We start from the raw sequence: 20900 nt of genomic DNA on the forward strand, positions 1-20900 counted from the left end.
TCCTTCCCTCACAGCTTTGTATTGCTCATGTTTGACATCTGAATATATCATTGCCACCTTTCTAGACCTTATGTTGTCTGCTACCTTCAAGTATTATCTGTACTCTGCTTTGGGACTTTAGCACTGTTAAGCATGTGGAGCACAGGATAATTCTGGGACAAGGGAGGAACAAAATTAAAAATATGGGAATGTTGTAACTTTCACATAAGATAGCAAAGTGAGAAAAATATTTCCCTACTCCTCAGCACAGAAAGTTAAAGGAAAACTATATTCAAGTTGGACTGAGGCATAACAGAGTTCACTAGGATCACATAACACATTTATCCAGCCACACAAGAAAAATGGGAGGTAGAAAACATCTTCTATATGTCAGCACTCAAATAAGACAAATGACAACGTTATGTATGTATACTTATACACACACACAAAAACGCCCACTGGAGGGTACAGACAAAAGAAACAGGATAATAAAAATTATGTCACAGAAGGCTCCAATATTATTTTATACCTCTTCTATTAGGGGATACAGTACATGTGAACTGAGATTGTTCTACAAGATACAGTTGTATTATTATTAAGTTAAGGGCAATGCATCTTTGTTTTAAAATTGTTGAAGTTTTTTTAAACGCCAGCCTATGTGAAATGATTAATGCGGTGCATACTGTGTAGCAGTAGAGTGAGTGGAGAATTAGAGCCTCTGCCAGTTCACCTAGAGGCATTTATCTTTTATTTTTTTCCCTGGTGCCCATGCTGAGCCTCAGGGTAAGCTGACACATTTTTTAATATAAATTAAGCTTCGGGGTTTTTTTATGTGTGTTGAAAATCTTGAAGGAAATGAGAAATGTGTGTAGGCACCAATACCAGCTGCCATTGCATGAAAGAAAGAGGTGACAATTTCCTACAGATTCTGAATGATTGTTTTAATGGGGTTGGATCGGAGGTAACAAGCACAAAGATATTGTGCTGCCAGAAAAAACAGGATCTGTTCTCCCCCTAGCCTCATGCAACAAGATGTAACATTTAGCTTCTGGCTCAACATGGCATCTCTTCACTGCTTTGATTTATTCCCACTTTTGCAAATCACTGTGGTATGCTACAGGAGATGCATTTAGAGCCCTTGTTATAGTTCATTGAGTAGCACTGCTGTTATCACCACCAGAGGAGAATTTCACTTGTATCAGGACTGAGTGACCTAGAATAAAGGAAAAATAATAATAATAAAAAAAAGAAGTGGGGAGGTTTGTTGGACTAGGATGAAACTGCATTTAGGTTGAATGAAAATCCCTTTATTACAAAAACAATTTAAATCAAAATGGGAACTAGGAAGATTTGGCTTCCTGCCTTGTTTTGAATAACACTGAGCACACAGCAGCTATGATAATGTGAGTGCATATGTAATGACTCTATTATTATGTTTATATATGGAAACATCATTCACTGTCAGGGAAAATGAAAGATATCTTCATGGATTTGTCCATTCAGCTTCTTCAGCAGGAAGTGTTCAGCGCTGTGTAGGAAAATATTAGTAAATAAAATATAGTCATAACAGCAGAGACTCACAACGTCCTGTGACAGAAAACTAATCATAGGCAAGGACTGTAAATACACAGATTAATTACTTTGGCTCTTACAATAAAAAGAGTGGTATTATAACGATTGAAGTTGTGTTATGATAATTTAAGTTTATTCACTAGTAAGTGTAAATTGAAATACATGGGTTTATACGTTCTGGGCTTCCCTCCCCTCCCCCTCCTCTCAAGTTATGCATGTAGTAGAAATGAGTTAAGTTTGCTCCTTAGTTTACATCGTTTACATGGGAGATTAAACAGGAACTGCCACTCTTAACAGAATGTCCATCATACGATGCATGTACCATTATCATCATCACTATGAGGAGTCTCCTGCTTCCTTCCTGGTTTTAGATATAACAAAATGTTTAAGAGGAAATACTGTTAACTGCAAAAAAGTGACAAACTTTTCATATGTTTGAGCACTCCTGGTTAACAGAGATTTTATAAGAACTGCCTTGAAGGCAGCTCAGCCGCTATGGAAAAGTAATTAACTAAATGACATAGTAGGTTTATAATCTCGACTGGTCAACAGTTTCAGTGAATTTTTTTGTTTTGAATGAAAATCACCTGAATTTCTTCAGGAAGAGATAAAAGGAAAAGAAACCTTCCACCCAGCTTGCCCTGTGAAGGCCAAAAGCTTAAATGAAACATGCATAGGCAGTCAAGTAATGAGGAATGCAAACCCATGACAGTCAAAGCAGCATAGCAGGCAATGGACTGGAAGGTGCAGTACTGTGTGCCGCAGAGGTGAACTGTCCCAAGGCCTTCGTCTCTTCTGACACTTCTCAGGCAATCAAACACGAGGCATGAAGTCACCTTGGTGACCACTTACAAGGTGGAGGGCACTCTGTGAAGGACTGGCTGGCCTAAACCTTCTGAGTGCTGGAAACTAGCTAAGCTGAGGCTTTCTCACCTCAGCCAGGTTATCTATTCTGCAGCAGCAACTCCAGCTCCTCATGTGGGATCACCTAATTGTCTGAGAAATTCTGTATTTCTGTGGAATAAAATCAGGTGTCCATTTCATTAGAGCTGCAGCCACAAAAAGAATAATTTTCCAGGAATGTCTACTTACACGTTACTGAACATGTTCAAATGAGAGTGGACCGATTATTTGCATTTTAAACTCTAACTAGGTAAGTCTGTTTAACAGGAGTCTTCTTGACCTTCAACAAATCATGTCTTACAGTGAAAAAAAAATCTTATTTACACAATGGTCTTAATATATGTGAACAAATGTGTTAGTTGACATGGAAACACACTTTTTATCCTTTCAAAAGCAAGAAAGGACAAAAAGGCTTAAACTCTTTAAAAGATATATTAATATCCTTTCAGAATACATAGAAACAAACAAAGGTTGTATAGTATAATGAACCACTCAAACCAGCATATTTCAAAGGCTATCTGCTTCAAATATATGCAACTATTATTTCTAAACAATAATGACTTCTAACATGGTAAGACATTTGTATTCATTGAGGATAAAAGCCCTGAGCCTGCCAATACTTACACATGTGCTTTACTAACTTCAAACAGTCTTTTTACTGTCCTAGAGGACTAAATATGGTTTCCTTTGAAGCTCATGCACAGAAGACTGATGTCAGGCTCAAGGTTGGGTCCTGAAGGCTGATCTGTATTATTCAGCTATTAAACTACTGGGCTGTCTTGATTCTTGTCTAGAGACTGTTTCTCTGGTACAGTAATTCTGAATATGAAAGACAATTTACAGTCACGCTTGCCTTAAGGTACACAGATAAGATTGCACTTATGCACTTTAATAAAAGGCCTGGTTTTCAGTGGTCTTACAGCTTCTATTAAGCAAAAAAATGTGGGTTTGGGGAAAGCTTTTATCTTTTTTTTATTTTGGCCAAATGATTACTATGCAGATCTGAACACTTTATTCCATGGATATATGCAGATAAGCAGGAGAGAGGGCAGACATGAACCTGTCCTCTGAGACACAATTCCTGGTCTCCAGCCTACTGCTGACCATTCCCCAGCATCGCTGCCCTGAATGTCAAATCTCCTGTGCCACGCAAAGGCCTGTGCCCTTGCCTGAGACAGGGACTCTCTGCACAAAAGCAACATCTTTCCTCCTGCTGCAAAAACCTTCACAGAAATCATTATGGTCAAAAAACTGAACTAAGTGGGACTTTGTGAGCAAAGACAAGGAAGCATGCACAAGCCCAAATTAACACACAGTAGTTTTGGTATGGTAGTTGTGGTATGTAGTTGTGGTATGGATGCACACAGGAAATTTGCAGAAACCTATCTACTTTAGACATCACAGAAACTGATGTCCACAGTTCCCTCTTAGTGTAACAAGCACAATGTATTTATTCTCATGTTTCCAGGAATTGATCAAGGTTAGAAAAATGAAAGACAAACTTTGAATTCAAAAGGTCACAGACACCTAATCAACCTGCAACACATCACACTCATTAATTATACATTACTATACAATTACATTACATTTAGATAAAAATGTTTAGATTGAAGAATGCCTACCGTTTGCTCATTAATATTAGTAAAATATCCATGCAATTTTCTGAGTCTGTGTGCTGCTAAGGAAATTCAGAGGGCTATGCAGAATGCATACCAATGCAGAGTTAGCCATTTAAGATCCCTCCTTTTTAGATTCCTTACCATGCTGGCAAGAGGAGGATAGTTAAGAGGCACAGTTGGACAACTTTGAATATAATATCAAATGTTTGAGGATGAAACAAACAAATGCATGCTCTGATACTGGTCAACACAGAAGTTACTTCAAATACAAATCATGTGGAAAACAGCTAGCTTTGACTGAACTGGCCAAGTACAAATCCTCTGACAGGAATGTACATCAACTATTTTATTATTTAATGGAAGTTGTGGTCTTCATTACAGAGATGTATCTATAGCAAAAGGCACCAAGCATAATCGCAAACGCTGGCCACCCTATGTCTATTACAGCAAGTACATCACCCTTCTATAACATTGTGCATTCATAAAGGAGCCTGAAAACACTTCAGAAATGGTCTGATGCTGGGAGGTGCTGAGCTGAACGAGTTTTTAGTGAAACCAAAAGAAACTGTCTGCTCGGCATTCTGTAGGACCAGACCTTTGGAGTCCAGACAACGAAATTAGCTGGAGTTTTGCCAAAATGAGGACAGTAGAATTTGGCTCAGTTAGTCAATGTCAGTGCAGGATGATATATTGCAAATATTGAACACTGAACTTTAAAGGAAAAAAAAATAATTCACTTGAAATATTTGGACTTGTTTATAATGAAATAGCCAGTGCTCTACTACAAGCTGATTGTTTTACTGCTATACATGTAGACAGCCATCAATAATGAAGTCTGTAAGAGTGGAGGCACCTTTTTGGGGATGGATGAAATCCTATTCATATGTATAATACACATTATTAATGTTACTACCCCAGGCTCCAGTTCAGCAGAGCATTTGTGCTTATGCTTATTTGAAAGCATATGAGTTTTTTGTTTCAAGGGGGTTAGACACATGCTCAAGGCTCAGTCCATATCTTTAGAGCTTTGCTCAAGGGAGACACCAAATGCCTCCACAGAGTTCTTCCTAAGTTAGAAGAGACTTTTCTCATAGGGTTAGTGAAGAAACTGGGAATCTCCTTGGCTTTGCTCTCCAAATAAATCTTTTCTTATATAGGGGTATGAAATTGTTTGTCCCCTTTTCTGGGGAGCCAAGTAAGACCAATCTCAATTCTTAGATCTGCATTTGCCATAATAAGTTATTGTGATGTGGTTCCCTAAAGAAATAAGACTTATGCAATTATGACATGTGTCTGTCTGCCTGTCTACTGGTTCCCTTTTCTGCCTCTCTACTCCTCAGCAAATATTACTTAATTTGCCAACCAATTTCAACCAAGATATAAGGTAGGCAATCTTATTCTAAACTCTCATATAGCCCATATCACCAAAAAGGTTTGAATACTTCAAAAGCTTTAACAAGTGGGCAATGTCACAGAGCAGTCACTCAAACAAAAACTGTCTGAACACATGCAACTGAGAAGCTGCACATCTCAGGGCACGGAAGGCATGCCAAGCTCAGAGCATACTGCTGGACCTTGGAAGTTAGTGACGCTGAAGAAATTGAGGCTTTAGTAGACAAAATTCTCATCACATGCACTCAGTAAAATAATGCAGCAAAAGAGGTAATTGTTCCTTTGTACATGGGCTGGTTGAGACTAATACTGGTATATTGCAAATTGTTCTGTTGTACATGTTAGGATGTTAAGAAATTAGGGTAGAGAAAAGAGTCACAAATGTATTCAAGGACTTCAGAAAATACCTTGCACTTAAAGGGCTCAATCAGCTCAGCATATCAAAAATTAGATTAAGAGATGACTCTACAATAGTATACAAGTACCTTCATGTGGAGAAAATCCAGGCACTAGCAGGCTCTTTAATCTAGTTAAAGCATAACAAGAACAATTTCAAATAGGAAATAAGGCACTCACTTTAAACAGAGGAGGTGATTAGCTACTGTAAGGCCCCATCAGAAAATGGTAAAACCTGTACCTCTTGCTGTCATCCAGTCAAGCCTGTGTGCTGCTCTGGAAGACTCGTGCTAGCCAGACACAAGTTAGGCTCAGATAAGTGGACATTATTGGTGCAGCTGGGTAACTGGGTTCCAATTCTTGGCTGCTGCTACTTAAGCATCAAGGGTAAAAGGTGTAGTGGTCCCTTTGGGGTTCAAAATGGTTTGAATGTATGTTTTCTCACAATATCCTTGTCAGGTGGAAAAATTTATTACTTCCAGTTTTAGATGAGGAACAGGGACATAGAATCATAAGTGGTTTGCCTCAAGCTCTCAAAGGAATGGCAGAACAAGAATTAAACCACAGCCTTTCAGGACCAAGACTATTGCTTGAACTGCTACAGCAATCTTCCTCTTCCATAAACTGTACTATGGATATTTGACATGTCCCTTAAAAATATCTGTGAGCTTTCTGAATGAACATAAAACTGAATTGAATTATTTTATTTTTAGTGGCACTGGTTAATATTGTTACTAGGCTCCATGGTTTGAAAGGCAAGTATTTTGATTCCCAGGACCAGCATGATACTCTTAGAATTTTATGTATGATATAAAGTATTTACATGAAAAGTAGATCCTCTGGCATACAATGAGTGTCTTCTGTGATAAAAATAGGAAGTTTAAAACAGCAACAAAAAAATGTATCAGAAAATAAAAAAGATTTGGAGTTTTCTACTAAGCAATATTATCCAAATATCTGAGCACAGATTTTGATGCTGGACTCAAGCTTGATCTTACTCTGAGCAAAGAGCACAGGAAAATGCTTGTTGCCTCACACAGTAACAGGATCCAGCCAAACACCACACAGCACAGCAATGTGGTGCCAGGAAAGCCAAGATTTCATTTTCATGTAGGGCAGATCATAAAATTTTCAAGTATATTAAAGATCCTCTTTAAATATTTCATGTAAAGAATATATAATAACAAATAATAAAGCTAGGTAAATAAATAACATTCTGCTTCAGTTTCCTGGGATGCACTTATCCCCTTCATGACCATCTGAGGCTACAGTGCATTTGTTTGCTTTCTGACTTCTGCCACCTTGCTTGTACTTAGAGAATTTTCTAAGATTGCAAAGGTGGACGCAGATATGTCTTGTGTCTGTCCTCCATTAACAGCTTAAAATAAATTCTAAGAGAACCAGATATGAAGTCTTCATCCCTACTCTTTATTGCCTCTGTTAGTGGCTCCATAGTAATCCAAAGTAATGGTATTTGGTTATTGTCCTGCTTAAAGGTGCATTAAAGCTGTGTCTGCAATAATACGATTTACAAGACTAAACTCATTCCTCCTCATTCTATTCACTAATATTTTCTATTAAATTAATGCTAGGGGAGGAAGGATTTAGTACTTTTCACCTCCAGCAGAAGTAATCAGAAAACATTTATGAAAGTTTGCAGTTGTGACAGGAGGAATAGAACAGAAGGCATTTTATTATACTGATTCTATGATCTTTTTTCTGGCTGGTGTTAAGTAGTATAAAAAAATCCAGAGCTCATCGGAGAAAATAGATCTATGAATTTTCAAAATTCTCTGTCAATAAAATAAATTTGAGGGGGGAAAAGGTAGTTCATACCTTAGTGTACATTCAACTCCACTAACTGCCAACACCACAAAGCACTGGGACATACTCTTAAGCAGAGGAATGAAAACTACTCTAAAAGACAATATCAATCTAGAAATACAGTCATTGAGAGCTTGCTTCATGAACTGAAGCTAATTAATGCTCTCATGTAGGGTTGAACCCAAACCGTTGGAATGATGGCAGCTCCACAGCTGAATTACTTTTTTAGTACACTGCCACTTAAAATTCCACCCAATCACTTTAAAAGGATGGAGCACATGATTAAATTGTGCTATGAGAAGGGAAAAGATGAACAATTAAAATAGAAAATTTCCTAAAAACCAAAAATGACCTAAGATATTTAAATACAGAACAACTTTATATTGCAAAAAATATTTCTGCAAAAAGCAAGCATCCTTTAATTATCTGCACAGAGTTACTCCTTCCACAGCTCTGTTTGGAAGCGCTAGAAAAGGTACCTTTGTCAGCTCAGTCTTACATAGCTGTTTCAGTAGAGGAGTTGAATATCCTAGTATCAAAGCACAATGATGATGGTGACGGCATGAACTATGCAATATTTTTAACCAGAATAAGTTGCCCATGCAGATGTCTGGAAGAATGAAAATAAAAACCAAGGGTAGCTTGAGCAGATCCCTTTACCTTAAGAGAGGGAAACAGCACAGATTATTCTTACAAAGGGTATGAATCTGGAATATTTGCAAGTTACTTTTCACATTTTGCAAAACGACTTTAACTTGGGACACTGTCCATGACGGTGCTTTCGAGCCCTTCCAGTTTATCTGCATTACTAGCTGCTCTTGCCTGGATACTTTGCCTTCTGAAATAGACAAGAACGAGATTTCAATGTGTGTTTAGGCTGGGAGAGGATGATCAGATGTATAGGGCTATAAAACTACATCTGCTAATGTCTCTAAACGATGCTACAGCTGCTGAAAATCATAACATTTACTTGTCTAGGTTACCAACTAAATCAAGATTATATTTACAACTGGATTTTTCATCAAATACATGAGATTATCAAAGGTAACATTTCAAAAGTAATTGAGTTAGGAGACTAAATCACATTGACTTTCAATACAATGCAGACATCTATGTGAAATAAACATGTGACATATATAGATTAGTGTTTTCAATACTAACCTGTGTCAAAGGTATGAGGTCTGTCTCTGTGTTGGGAAACAGCACACTGTAATTGGGAAAAAGCCAAAGGCTTTATGGAAAGAGGGGGGCAGAGGAAGCATAACGGGGCACAGGATTTGTAGTGACCATTGTTCAGTGAAGCATGGTTTTGCCTTCAACCAGGAAGAGCTGGAAGGCTTGCTCATGCTGCTTTGAAGGAGCATTAGTGTTGCCTTCTGTCTGGTGTTTGGATTTGTTGTGATTTAGGCAAACTAAGCCAGCTTGTGAGATTCAAACCAACATAGTATTGGCAATCCCTTGTCATGGTCAGGAGATTGGAAGACCAGTCCCACGGTAGGGCAAATATGGACAATGAGGCCACGGTCAGTGGCAGAATGGGTGGTAGGGCAGAAGGAGCTCCAGGAGGCAGTAAACCATGTGCAGGCCCAGCAACTACCCTTATTCTAGCTATTGGACTGGGATCAGAGTCAGATATGCCATGCAAGGTATTGTCACACAAGGACAGGGAATGCTAATATGGCAGCAGCTCCTTTACAGATGTTTCAGAGTGATCTGTGAGGTCCATAAATGCCCCAGGCACGTACGGGCTGCCTTTGTGTGATTGGCATGGTGTGTAGCACAGGGCGTAGAGCTGCCATCCCTGACTGCAGCAATGAGAGTGAAGATGTCTACTGATGATGATTTATGCAGGAAATGTTCTTTTCAGACTCGTATCCAGGACAATATCACTGCAGCTCAGGAGTTTGTGCAGCTCACCCAGAAGCATGTTCCCCTGTTGAATCACTGACTTTGTAATAGCTTTATATCTGGCGCCATACAAAGAAAAGTTTTGCTTCCAGCAATGTCTCTAGTCCTAAGGAAATGATATAACATGCAGGAAACTGACAGGAATTTTGACTTGGGCTTTAGACAACCAAAAGAGCCAAAAGCCTAAGGTCTTTAGCTCTTAAGTTTGTCAGCTCCTCCTGAACTTCTAGGCTGCCCCCTCTTCTGAGCTGGGTCTAGTTTTCTCTCTCCGCATACGCTGGGAATCATGGTAGACAACAGAAGTGATTTAAGAGAGGTGAGCACCTTAGCAGAAAGGAGAAGTCCTTAGTTTATTTCACTATGAACAAGTCACAAACCTAATGCCTATGGTTCCCTCATGTTGAATACCTGTATCTCAAAGGTTGCTGGAGAACTTCTAGAACTACAATGGGAAGGACACAGGCAGCAGACAACTCGGAACTCCCACAGCTGGGTAACAGGCCCAAGGCATGTTTACGGGGTGCAGCTGTGCGCCCTACCATATGTGGCCAAAGAGACACTGATACTGAAGTCAGGTAAGGTGATGATGGCAAATGGTTGTGACCCTGCTGCATACAGGTTTAGGCTTGAAACTGAGACCTAGGAGACTGATTTCTGTTATGGATCATAAATCAAGTTCTGTATGCTTGTGTAATTGCCTAGAAGAAACTGTCTTTTCCTCTTACCACTTCAAAACAATGAAAATCATGTCGAGAATGGTGGATCACTGGAGGATAATGCAGTACCCCAGAAAAACAGTCTCTGCAGTTTGACTGGAAATACCACCTGTATTTCTGAGGCAGGCAAAATTCCAAGAGAGGTGACCAGGTTGCTCAGTTCACTCTACAGATGACTGGCAAGTCACACGTAAGTTTATCCCACACAGAATTCCCAGTACTACAGGTAGCTGTACTGATGAGGATAGCACAGAATGAAGGGATCAGGGCTTCCCAACACCAGATCTTGACTCCCTGTAAGACAGGATTATTCAATAGCAACAGCATCCTGGGCAGCATTAGGAAGTGCAGGTTGAGGGAGGTGATCCTTCCCCTCTACTCAGCACTGGTGAGACACATCTGGAGTGCTGGGTCCAGTACTGGGCACCCAGTATAAGATAGATATGGACTTACTGGAGTGAGTCCAGCAAAGGGTCACAAAAAGAGTTATGGGACCAGAGCATCCTTCATGAGACAGCTTGGAAAAGAGAAGGCTCAGGGGGATCTTACCAGTGTGTATAAGCACCTGATGGGAAAAAATAAAGAAAAGACATCCAGACTCTTCTCAGTGGATCCTTGTGACAGGACAAGAAGAAATGGGCATAAACTGAAACACAGGACTCGATTACCTCAAGAGCTCCCTTCCAACCTAAACAATTTGTGATTCTTTAAAGACATTGCTGTATTGCTTGTTTGTGATTTAACAAGTCTCAGGGTCATCTACAGGCTTCTCTCCCTTTCCACTATTATACATAAGGTAGCAGCAGGGAATATTGAACCTGCAGTAACGTAGACCAGAAATAAAAATATGATCTGATATATCCTCAATCTGAAGGACAGGTTGCATGGAGTTGGATCCTTTGCCAAGAACATACATACCACACAGTATTCTCAACGGTAATGTAATTCAGCATTTAGTGTTACCTACTAAAAAGCTGATCAGATTTTGCTTTCTGATGAAAAACACCACCAAATTGTCAGTAATTGTCATGTCTCATTTGAGATACCAAGGTGAGCTGGGAAGCTGAAAATGTCATTTGTTTAGTAGGGAAATGTGGCCATGATAGTCTACTGCAATTTTGGAAAACAGGGAAGACGTGCTAATTTCAAGGTTGCGCAGTCCAAACTAACCTTAACAATTCAAATACATGTCTTGGCAGAGGACCTGAATGACTCCTCAGAGAAAACCTATCATAGATCTCAGAGAGGAAGCTGCATGACTGGTTAAGAAGTTGTCACATGAGCACCCTTCTAACTATATGGAATCACTGCCTAAGTGTAAGAAAACACTTTGCAAGGTGGTTATCAAAGACAATCAAGAAATAGTTGCAGAAAAGAGTTCATTTAAGCATCTCTGAAAAGTCCCAATTTTTTTAGCTTGCAGTATCTGCATTTTGTATTGATTTCTACATGGGTACTAAAAAATGAAGCACCTGAATTTGACTCAGTCTGGTGCTTTGAAATGATGAAATGCAAGAGACTTGGGGAATAGCCATTGAAAAAACAATCTTGAGTTAATGAATGGATATTGGCAAGCTCTGTTATCCCTGAAAACCAAGAGTAATATTAACTGCCTTTCCAGTCCCTATATCAGCTGTACCTGTTCCACATCCTGCTGCTAGGGCTAGATGGAATGGTTTGATAACTTGTGGATGATGTGCTTTGATACTATGGATATTCAGACATATATCTTGATATACCGCCTTGCGAACTGAGTCCTTGCATACAGAACTCCTCAAGTCTCTAAGGACTTCTCCTCTGACAGTGTCACATAATTGACTGCTGGTTTTAGCAATATCTAATAAGATATTTAGACCCTGTGCAGCCAAGTTACTGTGGGTTTAATCAAAGGAAGTCTCCATTTCTCTCACATCAAATATAAGCCACTTATCTTCACCCCAAAGTCCCCCAATGCTCTATTTCCACTCTTCTTATGATCTCTTGTTCACTAGTGTGATTGTACAAGTCAGTGAGATACTTATCCAGGTGAAGCCATACCTTGGATTCCTGCTGACTTTAATTCCTGTTTTAAGGCCTTTTAGTTAACATAGAAGCAAAGTTTTCAAGGTACTTAGAGCAACAAACCTTCAGAGTCTTGGTTAGATCTCCTTCTCTAATGCTCAGCTGTCCTTCTAGATCATAGACAGATCCAAGATTTCGTAACCTTCTCATTTACAGCTCCAGTCCTAGTAGACTCCTCCTATCCTTCATATACTTTCTGAAGTTCTTCCTGCTATCAAGTATATGAAGTCTTTTGCAAGTGCCTTCTGATCTGGATCTTCTCACTTTACTCTTAGCATGTGCTAGGAGTAAGAGGCAAGAACTAAAGCTTCCGCTGTGTACCTGTGTGCCCAGAATGAGGCCTGGGATGGCATGGTCTGGACAAAAAACCACCTTAAAACGTTCTTCCTGCACATTCCTAACAATATGTTTTCTGATCACTGTCAACAATATTACCACTGTGCTCGCATCTACTCATATAATCAGACTACTGTTATCACCTTGGACCTCTAACTGGTCTGCATTCCCAACCTTTGTTTTCCAGATCTTTCTGCACAATAGCTGTAAAATACTTTTTCACTCATGTAGTTAAAATTCTCATCCAACTCTCAACTCTTCATACCTTGCATACTGAAACCACCTGCTCTCTGGCCTTCATAAATGCTTCCTTGTCCCACTTGTCATAACCAGCAAAAATCACACATCCTTCATCACTATCTATCTACCTCTCACTTTGGCTAGGTCCTTCCTCTCTTTACATCTTCCACTGTTTCCCCTTTTATATTGCAACACAAAACCTCACGTTCACTTTGCCCCTATACAAAGATTTCTGAGTCTGCTTCCTCAAAACTGACTCATTTTTGAGGCGAGCTTGTTCATGAGAGCAGCCCATGTTTCAAAGAAGCACCTTGATGTTCTCTCCTCTCTGCCCTCTCTGTAAACATCTGCAAAGTTCCCTTATTGTGCCCTTCAGATCCTTCTTTTGTGATGCTATAGGAAAAACGCTGCCTTGCTGAGACCACAGCTTGTCATGCTGACCAGTACTACCTCAGTGCCTCCTTATTCCCTTCATCTGTCAGTATCTACTTTTCCCTGTTCTTTTAGACTCACATGGCAAGGTTTTCCTGACAGAGGTCATATCTTCTACTGCACTAGTACAATTCCTGACATGCTGGAGTTCTGTTGGGGGCCTCTGGGTGTAACTGCAATAAAAAAAAATCCATTTTAAGCTGTGAATACAACATTGAATAGTGTATATTTAATACACAGGGCTAAACAGACACATTCATTAGCAGTCTGAGCAGAGCTGTGGCTCCAAATTAAGTTCAAACGAGTTTCACAAGTGAAAAGCCAGAAAGAAATCAGTTTATTCCCCATCTACCTCCATTTTCAGATCACAGTATGACAGAATATATATGGAAGTGAGCAGATCACGGTTGTATTTTCAAAGGTGTTAGAACATTTTGGTTTAAAACCAAGTCAAACTAACAAGACATGAAAGAATTAAAATTTATTCCCACCTGTTAGAAATCAGCACAGTCACCACGACTTTAACAGAACTGTAGCAATTTAAGGCAGGTGAAGCCTAAGCACAATATATTTAGCAAAACCTCACACTGTTGATTGGGGGAGCAATTTCTTGCTTATGACTTTTCATTTCAGTTTAGCACTTCCCTTAGTCTGGACACAGAAATCATACCAGTTAGTTTTACTTTCCCATACTCATTACTCCAGCAGTGGTGGTTGTTTGCCACCTGAGAAATGCATGGTCAGAATGCTGTGGTAGGTACAGCACCCTAATGATATAAATAAGTCAAGGTTCAAACAGAGGCACTACGTTTTATTGTACCGGCTGCATTAGATGGAAAAAGTCGACTTAAAATCTAACAGTTAATTAAGTGCATTTTAAAATAGATGTTTGAATCAGTCTTCTTACCCTTTTCTTAGAAAAAACACAAATTCTGACCTAGCCTACTTAGGAGCTCCCAAAAAGCAGAGCAACTATGATTAACAACCTACCCTTTCACGTGGTATATTCAGTAAACCTGAACCTCCAGGTTTTGCAGCTTGGATTTTGCTTGCTAAATCTTCCGTTCCTGTTTACTGTAAGCGTCTATCATTGACCTTCTGCTTTTTACTTCTGCTAGGCGGAATATACGGCATTCGTATTCTGGCAGCCTGCCTCGTCATAAGGTTGTACAGTGAAGTCAGTAAACTTTTTCTTCCTTGCAGCTTACTCACTGTGGAACAAGAGTGGCACCCAGTGGCCAGAGAGCTTGGTCCAAATACTCATGCCCTGAAGTTTCTGCCTTCTCTGCCTTCTGCATTTTATAAATCCCTTCCAGCATTTTGAAGACGGAAACCCTACCGTGCTCAAGCTCACAGACTCCTCTCCCACCTCTGTACTTGAGAGACAGAAGCTAAACGGTTTCCCCTCTGTAGTCTTTTTGTATATCACTTTTTCTGAGAGCATAACAACCCACAACAGGTATCAGATACTTACAACAGGGCGCTGCCTACTTCTGAGGGATCAGGCAGCGACTGATTTGCCTAACACTAGCACAGATGAAGGAGGAGTTCAGGGACCTCGTTTAACTCTAACCCATTGTCCAGTAAGACCAGATGAGGTAAATGCATGTTTTTAACCTGCCCCACAGAAAATGCAGCAGCAGGACAAGAAAACCCAAGGACTGAGCCTGCTCCGCGATCTACCCTCATGGGGAACACACAGGCTCTGTGCTGCTCCCAGTCCGTAGCTGGGTTTTAAAAGACCATGGATTAGATTGTTGCACAGGAGGCGTAGATGGTGACATAGTGTGGTGATAGTACAAATTTCATGTGCTTCTCAGAGGTTCATGTAATTTTGTATTAATTTTTCGTGATACACACTCGAGTGTAAAAGTCTGGGTTTCAGCTGATATGGTATGACGTACTTTAATGTTCTTTGTGGGAGCTGTTGCAAGTAGTGAGAAAGCTTCTACTCTCCATTTTTTTCTTTAACTTAAGGATGCCTGATGTTTAAAACTGGAACATCAGCTTTGAAAACACTCTGCCAGAGAGCTTAATTAAGATGCAAACAACTATTAACCCTCATGGGAACATTCTCCAAGATGGAGACTTGGATGCTGGGTGAACAAGACCAAGCTCACTAAAACACCAATGTTTCACAACGCTGTAAAATTCCCAATGATAAATGGGTGATAATGGTGCAGTGGCTCTAAGTGCTGAGTCTGGGTTTGTATCTTTGGGTCCTACTTGCAGTGTGACGATCCCAGTTTATACAGAGGCCAGCAAATAATGCAAGTGAATGTAGTCTCGATTCTTGTAATTCGTGGCATTCCTAAAATTTCACCCCAAACTTTGCACTAACTGGTATTCCTTCTAAATGCCCTAGCACCCAGAATGGTATGATCAAGAGGTAATCAAAACTGTCAACTAAAAATAAAATTGCTAGCATGGGTGGCCCCAGCTAGAGCTTGGCAATGTGACCCGAGGAGATGAAATGGCTCACAAATCAAAAGGCACATCAGAAGAATCAAGCATTGAAAGAAATTCTAATGTTTTAAAATAAATATGATTTTTAGACATCTGCTGTGGCGATACTGAAAGCCATGGATCTTTGTACTTCCTGAGTTATGTTAGGAAAGAACTCAGCAGTCTGGACAGAAATTTCTGCCAGATTTTCTGTTAACAGGAAGTCTTTGTTCCTTGAGTGTTTAGTTTTTGCTACACAACATTATTGAAGTAGTAACAAGGAAAATACTGATGAATCCACAGTGGTAGACTGACAAAAGTAGAAAGTTTCTCCCATAACTGGATTGTTTTGCTCTGGTGGATGAAATGAATGTACTGATATTCTGTTTTATTTCACATTGAATGTAACCATTGTGCTGAGCAGAACATTTAGTTCAAAAACGGTATTCTAAAATGCATTGCCAGAAACCATCTTACAGATCCTCTACAGAGTTAATACTGAAGATGTTTCATGGCAGTTTTGCACTTTTTTGCAGCCCATGGCTTACCTAAACTTTTTGCCATTTGCTAATTTATTTTCTTCAACATTTTATCTGGTCACAGGAGCTTTTCTGAGGGAGGGCAGTCACTCTGTTGTTTGTACAGTGCCTGGTGCAATGAACTCCTACAATCTATTTAGGATCCTTATGAGGTTGTGCAATAGAAATAATAAACATTTTATTTTAACAAATAGGAAAGAGTGTCTTTGAGAGCAAGCTGAAGAATAGAGGCCTTGTGATATAAAAATACTTCCCAGCAGGGTAGAAAATGAAATATTTTCTGTATCTAACCACTTTTTGGTGTTACATTTCCTTGTCTTTCAATGCAATCTGGTCATTTACAGCTTGTCATTTTATTTACCTTAAGTTGATGTAAAATAATTGTCAAATAGATTTTTCTGTCTCAGAATTCTAATGAAGTGCGGCATTTCAAGAACATGATGTAAACCCTGTTTTCTACAACACAATGCCGTAACATAACACTAGTAACAATAATCCCAAGCAACACATCCGTTTTAGGTCAGTGATACTGTACTTCCTTTTATAGGGGGTTATTTTTAAGTTTTAACAACCTGACCATAGAACTAATAAACAATTAGTACCTATGAAATGAGCTCAGCAAGTCTGTAAACTTAAAAACTGAAATGGCCACTGAAATTCCACTACTACTGTGGAACCTCTCCACTGGTGCACGTGCTTTTTCATAATGATGGCCCACAACTTTGGTTTGACTTCACCTTGCAACGCTGGGAGGTGAACCTGAACTGAAGCTGCAGTCAGGAAAGAACTCCCAAGTGATCCCATAAGGGTGTCAGGTGATCTTAGGACCTGAATCTGAGCTGTTTCAGATGCCCAGTTTATCTTTCCCTGGCATCTACCTGATCTGTGGAAAACATGCTGAATGTTTAATTGTTTTTTAAATTAGCAGTCTCTGTCTCTAAGGTCAAGACAACTCTAAGGTCAAGAATGATGAAATAAGTCCGATGGTCGATTCCTGCCATTCTCAACACAAAGTATTTCACCAGCATTCCAAAATTCTGTATTATTTTTTTGTCAACTCCTCTCACCCTGGAGGAAGGAAAGAACATAGATTAAAAACTTATTTAACAGATTCTTGGGCTGAGCTCCAGCCTCAAAATGTAGTTGCCCAAAGTCTAACCTGAGGGGTCATTAAAGTTTTATAATTGCTATTTATGGTAGCGCTCTCCATATTCCAGCTGCTTTCTCCATCCTGAAGGACTGTCCTGACCGTGGTGTTCATAACCCTTTGTTGTTACACAAATAGTGGAAAGTCAATCCTGTCACCAAAGACCTTGCATTCGAAGCAGGTAGGACAGCTATAAGGCAGTGAATGTACAGAAGCATGCACAGTAACTTGCAATGATGACACAGCAGATCACTGGGACAGCTGGGAACAAAATATTTTATCTCACCACTTACAGGTCACTGCCTTGGCCGTGACGCCACAATGTCTCCTCTGGACAGTGAACTCTGGAAAACAAACCTTTCACATACAGCGTGCAGGCTGTTAGAAAGCCACCTTCTTAACCATGGCAGAGCTTGAGATGTGGCACAATAGCTGGAGTAAGGTGGAAGATCTTCCAGTAGCTTATTCTTCTTTTTGCAGACTTTGAGGCATGCAATCAGAAATGTCTTCCAATGATAATTCCAACATGTCAAGGGAGAAAGCATTTTGCATTAAGATGCTGGAAAGTCAAGGGATGGGTGTCAAGCATTCACAAGAATGGAAAAATTCCTTCCAGTTTCTTTTTCTCATGTTTTTTCCATGAACTTTGTTAGGACCATAATAAGTAAGTCCTCTTCCCCTACATAACTTGCAGAAGAATGAAAGAGCTGGGGTAAGCAGATGAAAGCTGGGAAGGCTCACTTTTCCTCTTGCAGAACATGTAAGACTTAGTTTGAGACATCTGCTAGAAACAACCTGATGATGTGATGAGTTAAGCCTTAACTCATCCACTTTCCCTTCATGACTTTTAGGAACCACCTTGACTCTTCAACCCATACACTACCACTGCCACAGCGACTTTAGGAGTATGGAAAACATTTCAACTATAAACTGGAATTATTTTAGCGAGGATTTTTTCCACCAGAATTTTTCTATAAGAGGACCTATTAGCACAGATGGCTATATTTCTTTCAAATACTTAAGTATAAATCTATTATATCTTGTTGTTATTATTACAGGAAGAGTTATGGCCACATGAAATACCTGGAAACTTCTGTATGTGCATCTAATCAAGAAAGAGCTTTTACTTTAACTGTGACAGAACAATATTTGTACACAAAGACTGAGTAGACTTGAGGTCATGAGATGAATAAGCTCAGCCTCAGTGACAATCAAGTATGAAATGCATTATTAAAACAATGCTCTGACATAACATTTTTTATGAACTGAGTAAAACTTTTAAACTGGCATCTTTTTTGCTTTAGAGTTAAAATAGCCTGGATGCCTTGGCTGGTCATAATGCTGATTCATCCCATGCTATTTTCACACTTGCTCCTCCTAAGACCCAGTCCATACTCCTTCAAATTTCTTCAGAATTTAAGTAGAAAAATCACCATTACATTATTCTTTCATAAAGCCGTTCTGGAACTGGGCAAAGTAACAAATACCATTTGAAATCCCACATTTTCACCAACAGGTGGAGCTTACATTTTATATTTAATTTATAATTACTTTAAATTTAAATAATATATATTAAGAAAAATACTTTATACCTCACAAACTCAAAACCGCAGTGTTTCAGATAAGATTGGGACCATGACATTTTATTCCAATATTCCATTGTTCATAAACAACAAACCTTAGGCCACCTCCTTTTCTTACTGACATCAATTGCACAGTTCCCTATGGTTTTAATGACTGCATAATTAGATCCATTTTAATTTTTCTTTAAATGTGGCCCCTTTGCATTATATTCTCTTTCCTGTTGACTCCACAAATGTTCACACATGTATTATTTATCTCACATGCATAGGTTTCAACTGTGATAAACTTGATGTCAGAACACAACAGAACTCACATCTGTAAAGAGATATTGATACAGATATTGTGTATCAACCTTCTTCCACTTAATTCTTCATAGGACAAAACTACAATACATTACAGCATCTGCTGTTATTATTTAACTAGACCAGGCTACTGATGGCAGGTGCTATGTCTAATGCACAAACCTATTTAGAATTATACCCGTTATTCATCCTGAGCGAGGAATTAATTTTTGAAAATCCTTTAATGTCTTCATTTTCTTATATCTACCTAACAATATCCTTGATTATCTGTGGCTTTTTAGTAACTATTTAGCTTTCTGGAAACATCTCAGTATTTGCTTGCGCTGTCATAATTATCAAGCATGGAATTATAAAGGCAAAATGGAAAAAGAACCTTAAAATCCAACAATTGTTTCAAAGAGCTGTGGGGAAGGGAACTTCCTTAATCCATTGTGACAAAAGATATTGCAGAAATACTCTGCCAAGTGGCTTCTGATGCTACCAGTGAATTTTAAGATTAGCAGAACTGGACAATGTTTTAAGAATATATACATAAATATACATGCACATATCTATGAGCACATGCACTTATACATTGGTACAATAAATACACAGTAGCTAAAATTCTGATGCAACATGCAATCGCTCAGTTTATATAATGTACTCATAAGCACGCTATTATTAAATCTGCTTCTTCAGTGCTCATTTTCCAGTCAGATCAAGACGTGTGTTGTATGGCTCCAATTGTAAAAACTTAAAGATATACAGGAACATAGAAGCATGTGCATTTTCAAAAGAAATTGAGACAACTACAGGTTCTGATCACACTCTTAAAATTAACCTCTAGGTGCACAGAACTGAGCAGAGCCAAACATTTGTGCAGTATCCAGATTAACTGAGAAACAGCCTGGGAATTGGCTCACTCAAATTAAAAGAACGCCCCAACTTCCCCTGGAAACATGGGACCTCAGTTCCAGGCTGATCGGCACATCTGCGAACCTGCACCCCCACTCCACTTCCGTGTCTTCGGGGAGCACATCACGGACTCCCACGTGCCCCTCGCGGAGCCCGCGGGTAACGGCCCGGCCCCACGGACCCAAAAGGGCGTCAGACAAACGGAGTTACCACAGAAACCGGCAAACCACACTTTAACCCACAGCGATGACGGCCAACAGCTTTATTTTTTTTATTGCCTAGGATCACCTGTGGCGCGGCCACGCACGCCCGGCTCATGCTGCGGCTGAAGCCGCTGCCGCCTCAGAGCCGACAGCTCCAGCGGGATCTCGCTCCGGGGCCCCCTGCGCGGAGGCGGCGGGAACCCCCCAACCGCCGGGGCAAACGGAGGCGGCCCCAAATGTTGGCGCCGCGCGGGCGTAGGGCCCATGCCGCTCACCCGCCGCGCGGAGGAACCTGCACCGCCCCTGCCCACCCACCGCGCATGAGCAGCGCTAGCCTGGCCCGCCCCGCCATGCGTGCGTGGCCCTTCCTCCCGCCCCACGACAGGCAGAGCCAATCAAGGCACTGAA

At 40.0% G+C, this 20900-nt stretch overlaps 1 long non-coding RNA gene across 1 annotated transcript; it reads right to left on the minus strand.

The window, feature by feature from the left end:
- Positions 1–478: 478 nt before the first annotated feature.
- Positions 479–14539, minus strand: LOC142055777 (uncharacterized). Its single transcript, XR_012660042.1, has 3 exons — positions 14369–14539; positions 13460–13551; positions 479–1192 (listed from the first exon to the last, which is right to left on the minus strand). It is a non-coding gene; the product is annotated as an uncharacterized LOC142055777 (long non-coding RNA).
- Between the last annotated feature and the right edge of the window lie 6361 nt (positions 14540–20900).

The sequence above is a fragment of the Phalacrocorax aristotelis genome, chromosome 3 (assembly GCF_949628215.1).
Source record: "Phalacrocorax aristotelis chromosome 3, bGulAri2.1, whole genome shotgun sequence".
NCBI lineage: Eukaryota > Metazoa > Chordata > Aves > Suliformes > Phalacrocoracidae > Phalacrocorax > Phalacrocorax aristotelis.